Here is a 7868-nt window from a genome sequence, read left to right on the forward strand (position 1 = left end):
TATATATATATATATATATATATATATATAATTAGAAATTCAAAATATTTAAAAGATATATGGAAAATTCACATGCAAACATAGAATTGTTTGAATCTGAAAATATGAAAGGTGTCATATAAATTGTGACGGGGGGAGTATCTTTTATTAGAAAAATGTGTAAAAATATAATGTAATATTTCTAATATTATTTATTTAAATTCGAAACTGCCAATGCTATGAAACTATAAGACATTCATGGGAATCTATTTTTGTAATGAATAATTATTGTTCCTTTCATATCTACAAAACTAAATTTGCAGGTCGGACAAACGATATTACGAAGCCCTCATTTAGATACACTTAGTGAAAATTTTAATTTTAAATTATTCATATTTGAAGGAAAATATTTCCAGAGAGATATTTTCAAATTTTCTCACGTTTAGGTGGCATAAATGTTTTGAAAGTATTTTTCCAAATAAATTCATTTTTCTCAAATTAAATAATTTTTCAATAACTCTTTTTCAATCTCACACCTCAACTTTCACTCCTAGTTAATGTTTTGTGTATATATTTCTGATACTAATTCAAACTTTGACTCCTGATTCTAAATTCGGGACTAAAGTCTTGACCTCGACTTTACAACTCTCATTTCCCAAATTAGATCTGGGTAGAATCTTGATTTAATGCCTTGTTCTACTTAAGTATACATGGTCAAATCATAAGAAAAGTGTCGGGGTGGTGTTCCTAGTTGTTTGTTAGAGTTTGGTTACAGGTGGATAGTTGAGGTCGGGTCTTTATTATCATATAGGAGTCAGGTATTGAGTTCGAATCTGATTTAGAAATGGAGTCCTAGTTGAGGTGTTAGGAGCGTGTATGACATGAGATGTCGGGGTTTGATCTTTGTTAGGAAGTTGTTTCTTGAGTTGGGAATTCAGGTGAGATCTTACTTCGGAACTCAGAATCTTAGGCCTACTCATCATGTTTGGGTATCAATTTTAAGTCTTGATTCACAGCTCGGATCCCGAGAAGTAATTCAGGATCAATTCTTAGTTTGGATGTTTATTTCTAGGTCAAGATATAGGAATCGAGAGTCAACATTGAAAGGCCGTGATCTGGGTCTCACTTGAGATGATCTGGGTCTCACTTGAGATGTTGATGTCAGGTCCTAGTTCAAAAGTTTGGTCCAGCATTGTTATTGTGCTCGAGTCCTAGTTTGGAAGTCAATCCCTGATTAAGATCTTAGGGTTTCATTTGGGGGTCATATTACAACTAAGAGATTTAAAATTTGGATCACAAGTCAAGTCTATGGTTGGATCCCAATTGAATGTCAAGATTATGTGTAGATTTGAGTGCCAGGGTCAGGGTTGGGGTATGATATTAGTTTTTTCAATCAAATCATACTTTGGGTGGTGGGTTAGGATTCAAGTTCACATCCAGGGTCGAGAATATGGTCCAGTTTCGAGGAAGAATATTAGGTCCGATATTGGGGACAAGTCTTGGTTTAAAAGATGAATTTTTAGAAGTCGTAGTTAGATTTTATATTAGTCATTGGGGAAATATTTTTGTTCAAAAGTCAGGTCATAAGTAAGATATCAGGGTCGGGTCGATGTTTTAAAGTCATTTCCAGGTCAGAAGTTGGTATCCTTTCCTAAAAAAGTCGGGTTCCTTGATATAGATTCGAGGTTGAATCCATGTTTATTCTTGTTATAGTTTGAGTTTTAGGATTAAAGTCATGTACACTCCTACTTTGGGTTTTGAGTGTTAGTCGGTGTCAAAAAAAAGGTTGGATCTTAGGGTCGTATCCAGATTGGTAACTGGGGCCGCATCTCGGTATTTGTGTGGGTCAATGTTGGGTCTCCAGTTTGAATTTGATGTTAGGTTCCTTGTCAGATGTCGGGAACAGATCTTGAATCGTTCATCATGGTCGTATTCGATTTGGGTATTAGGGTCGTATCCCGAATTGATTATTGTGGTTGGCTTTTGGGTCAGGAAATATTTTTCTAAAAGGTATTTTGTTAATTCTACCCAAATATAAAAATATATTCTAGACAATGTTTCTCATTAACCAACAAAATATTAGATACTAATATTTCGTAAGTCACCAACCAAACATGACAAAATAAGGTAAAAGCCCCCTATTTTCCAAAGGAAACATAATCGTGGAAAACATCTTTCTTCATTTCAAATGCACCCACGTCTAGGCTTTCTTCACACCAATTACATAATGAGCATGCATATGTATGAATAAATAATATGTGTCATAAAGTCCTATATTCATCGCACGGACTATCCATTTTTGGCGGTATTTAATTTTTATTTAACAAATCAATCATATTTTATTTTTGTCCCTATTGCTCATTTTAATGAAAACTTTTTTTTTTCAAAGAACCCTTAATTGTGACTTAATTTCATTGGGAAAACTTTTAGATAATTTTTAGAACTTTTATCCTTAATTGAGATAGTTTTTCCAACGACTATAACAACTTGTCATCACCACTAATTGTTATTTACAAACATCATCAATAACGATCATTATCATGCCAATCATTAATTACAGTTTTCATTTGTTCCTCTTAATAACAAATTCCAAAAGCGAAATACTAACATCAAAGCGATATAATTAATGTTATGAAATTCTTTTTATACTAATTTATAAGTAGAATCAGTAATTAGACATAGATCACGGTTGTCATTTGTTCCTCTTAATATCAAAGACCAAAAGGGAAATAGTACCATGAAAGAGATATAATTAGTGTTATGAAATTATTTTTCTACTCATTATAAGTGGAATTAGTCATTAAACAATTAATAATATTATTATTCTTTACATATTTTATCTTTATAAGTTCAATTTTTCACAAAATATGTATGCATTATCGTTTTAGTGTGTATTTTCATACATATGTGTATATGAATCTAGGACATGAAGGTTTCACAGTATTTCTAATGCACTTCACCTAAGAGTTGTATATCGAAAGCCTTTTTGTAGTGATTTTAATAACTTTTGTATCTTCTTTTGGAGGAAAGATGTTCACGTTCAAACGACGTACCTTAGGTGTGATCGTAGATGAGCAGCTCAGGAAATTGAAGGAAAATCAGGGAAGTCTGACTACGCGTGGAACAAAGAGAGACAATGACGGTCTTTCAGTTTATTGACGAACCATACTAGTGAACTTTCATTTGATTTAGAGAAGGTTCCAATACCTTCTTTTGAAAGATTCTAAGTATGGAGCTACGGAGGATAATGAAGGCTCGTAGATGGATCGACGGACCGTACTGTTGATCCGTTGTTTGATTCAAAGAGGGTTCCATCCGGAGAGCAGAAATAATTCTAAGTCATGACTGACGGAAGCAATCTAGGGACCATCGATTGATCGATGGTCCGTAAGAAGACGCGTACCTGAACAAATTCCTTTTTCAGAAAGACTTTGGTTTCTATATATATGGTATTAAAACCTCATTTTTGGTTTTAGCTACTATTACTTTTGTTCTACTTTGTGCATTAAAGATTGGTTTTCAACAACTTTAACAATTAATTGATTTTTGGATTTGGTTTGAATGATTTTTCATGCAATTTCTAGTTGGAATTCTGGGTTTATTCTTCTTGTTCGGTATGTTCATGTTCTTCATCTTAAACTATGAATTATGATCTTGCTAGCATGGGTAACTAAATCCACAACTAGGGTTGTGGGAACCATGGGTATTAAAAAAGTAATCATAGTAATTAAGGAATTCTTGAACAGTATTTTTGCATGCATTGATAATTCTTTCATTTAGAATTCTTTTTAACGGTGACCAATGTTAGAACTCGCCTTGTTGCTACTTGCCGAACAAATGAGGTAGTTAATAAGAAAATAATTATCAACATAGATTTAATGTAATACTATCTAATAGGATAGTGTCGATTGGTGCGAATTAATAACCAAGTTATACATCGATTAAGATGTCTAATATTAGATAATGGTAAATGTTAGTAAATCACACAAACTAGCCAAACCAATGTGCTGGGTGAAATTCTCTAGATGCCGGACCAAGGATTTAGAGATACTTAACTTATCACTCTGTATCTAGTAAACTAGGAAAAGACTGATATTGCTAGGAATACTGAGTTATGAACCTGTAGGGAACACATATACCCTTGTTACTCTCTCATCTTGATAAAATCAAAGTTTAAACTTGTTCAACTGCTACTTAAACTCTTAAAGGAATTCGTTTCACAACCCCCTTACTTACTTTCTTTGGAAAGACATTGACTAAATAAATATAATCGTGAGTTAAAGTTTAAGTTTAGACCATTTTCCTCGTGGGATCGACCCCAACCTACTAGTTGGGTTCTCTACTTGATAACGATCACATATGCTTCTTTAGGGAGGTATAATTTTAGCGTATCAAATTTTGTCCTCAAGACATAAGGTATTGTTCATGGTAAACATACTTCAAAAAATTGAGAAATTAAAAGCGTAACTAAAATTTTGTTTGCTAAGAAAAACTTGTGGTTATAAGCTTTTAACGAGAATTGTATACTTTCTACTTAAAAATAAATCTCTAAAAATGTAAATTTGTAAAATGGATTGTGTTAGAATTACTTGACTAAAGGGTTGGGGATAGTGATGAGGTTCAATTCCTCCTTTGGTGAAAATATGGTTGGACAAATTTTATATTGTTGCTGATTAACCGAAACAAGTTATCTTCCCCAATAAGGTTCTAATGCATTTTGCCTTTTTTATACATAACATATGAAATACATTTGGTTTGTCACTTTTGTTGAGAATTAACCTAATAATTTCTCATAAACACTACATCATTGGGGTTTTTTCTCATTTAAGACATTGACACGTCCAATGAACATTTAATTATTGCTTTATGTTGGATCTCTATTCATCAACACATAATTGTTTCTATGCCCTAGTGTCTGACTGTCGTAGTTACTAGTAACTAACATAAAACAAACTGAGCTAAAAAGGATGTCCGATGTATACGCCCCATCGAGAGGAACCAATACCTTTCTAAGGTTATAAATGTTAGGATCGAATCCACACACACACACTTGATGAATGAATAACACAAGAACATACGAGAGAGAGATGAGAGATCTAGGGAGAGAAAGAGAGAAACCAATAGTTCGTGGTAACACCCCATGGGTAAACTTCCACGGCGGTGGGGTATAAATTAATGATTCAGAGTATATTTTGTTACAGAGAATTAATGGAGAATAAATAGTACAGTATGGCATTAATAGAACATTAATATATGACAGTACATGAAATATTAATCAGGCTCCACAACCTAAAAATAAAGGCATGATTGGCGTGATAACTAAATTTTATGCCTATAGAGGGGACTTATAAACATACGGGGTCCCATAAATCTAGGACTATGAGGATATATGATTAATATTTCTAGGACACTTCTTCCAACTCTGTGTGTGAACGGTACGTGTTTAAGATTAATAATAAAGTATGAATATATTCAATTCAATCACAAGAATAGACATTTACGAATAAAAACATGATTTAAATTGAGGGTTGATACAAGTGTAAAATAACAAACAAGGGGGTTTTTATTTTAACTATTAGCTACAACAACATAATACGAAATTAAATATATTGAGATGAGTTCTTGTGATTTGATTTTATTATAGTCTAATATAGACAAATGTGTAATTGCAGCTATTAGTAATTAATTTTCAATCAGTGGCTAAGCTAGATTTTACTGGGGATATACTTTCTCTCAAAAGGTTTACCTCGAATCAAGTTGGTTTCTCTCGAACTCCAACACGCAAACAATTAAGAACATCCTACTCTTTAGTACATTCATTCTCTCAAGCTAAATGTGTGGAAAAAGATTTAGGATTCACTCTCTCTCGCTGAACCCATGACAATACAATACCCACAGACCATCAAATCATTAATCTTGGTTTTAAAACTTCTCTCTCTAGCAAGCCAAAAACACGAACGTAGAACATTATTTTCAACTACAACTCTTTAGATTAAACCATATTTACTGTTTAAAATCACTTTTAAACAAAATTTAAACTAACTATTAGAAATACCCACAAGCTATATGATCCCATAATCACGTAATCACACCCCAAGAATTGGGGTTTTAGTTGACATCATAAAAAAATAAAAATCGTTACCAAAATTGCTTTTATAACAACTTACGAAGGTTCAAATTGAGAATTCACAAAGACCAATTTCCAAATTCTCCAAAATGGAAAACTTTAATTCTTTAAAGCTAAGGAAACCTTAATCTCGATACTCACAGTTCGAACTCAAAAATTACTCTAACGAATGTTCAAAATAAAATTTGATATCAAACATAATGTTTGAAAATGTATTTATTGTTTACAAAAATATTGTGAAAGGATATTCAACGAAGTTATTCTGGTTTGCCGATAAGCTCGGCAATCCGCCCTTTGGTCAGTTACATCACCTTTTTCGTTTAGCCTTCCTTATTCTTAAGTTGTCTAACTTTGGGAGGTCCAACATTGTATTGTTGAACCAATCTGTGACATGGCGACTGTTGATTTCTCTCGCAAAATTGATTTTCTCCTTTAGGGCTTGGCACACTGGAACTTTAGGCACTCAAGAGGCCATCAGGTGACTCATCAAATGGACTTGTCCATCACCAGGACTTCCTCTCTTTGCTTTTTCAACTCTTTTCGTTCCTTTTTTCAAATTAGTGTCCATGCTTTGTTTCTCAATGCAAATACTTGAAAATCAATGGTTTTACAACAATTATTGGCACAAAACAAGCATTTGAGGACACAAAAATCTATCCTAGGACTCATCAACAACCTCAACCTAAACTTATGTTTTGTCCTCAATTAAAACTCAAGTTTAGCAGTTCAAAAAGGATTTCTCAAAAAATTCTACACAAGACTCAATCATGAATGCACACTTTATTTCAATTTCTTATTCATTCTTATTCATGCTCTAAATTTACCCCATCATTCATTTTCATGAAATATTGGATAGCATATTTCTTTTTGCAACTTAATTTCAAAATATTTTTCATTCCTTTTCCTTTTTTCTTCTTCTTTTCTTCTTCCTCTTTTTGTCTGGAGGGTTCCATCTTTTTCAAAACCATGGGTAAAGGGGAATTCCTTAACATCTCATGAGTTACCTCCTCTTTTCACCACACCCTGTCACGACCCAAAACCGAGCCGCGACTGGCACCCACACTTACCCTCCTATGTGAGCGAACCAACCAATCTAAACCTTAACATTTTAACCATAATGAACAAAATACGATGCGGAAGACTTAAACTCATTAATAAAAAGACAATTCAATAACTTCTCAAAATTCAACATCTATTATTCCCCAAAATCTGGAAGTCATCACCACAAGAACATCTATGATCAAATTACTAAACTAAGAGTATTCTAAGAAGCTAAAATAACAAAAGCTAGTCCATGCCGGAACTTCCAGGCATCAAGACATGAGGAAGGAGATCCAGTCCAAGCTAGAAACATTAACTCACCCTGAAATCCGGTGTAATGAAGACTGGCTAGAGTTGCGGTTGAGTTGAAGACGACGGTATGTTTGCTGCACTCCACAAATAACAAAGAAAACAATGCAAGTAGGGGTCAGTACAAAACACGGGTACTGAATAGATATCATCGGCCAACTCAAAATAGAAAATAGTATATATCAGATAACATCATAAAATCAACTAATACTCTTAACAGGTGATAGCAACAAGTATAAAAATCATTTATAACATCACCGAACATATTTATGAGGACTCAAGCCTCCACACCATACTCTTTGGGAAACATGTTCTTTAGATTGAGTATATTAACATATTTAAAGATTCATTATCTTTATTTCTCTCGTGTCGGTACGTGACACTCCGCTCCACTACTACTATCCTGGTGTCG

Source organism: Solanum pennellii, chromosome 9 (assembly GCF_001406875.1).
Source record: "Solanum pennellii chromosome 9, SPENNV200".
Taxonomy (NCBI): Eukaryota; Viridiplantae; Streptophyta; class Magnoliopsida; order Solanales; family Solanaceae; genus Solanum; species Solanum pennellii.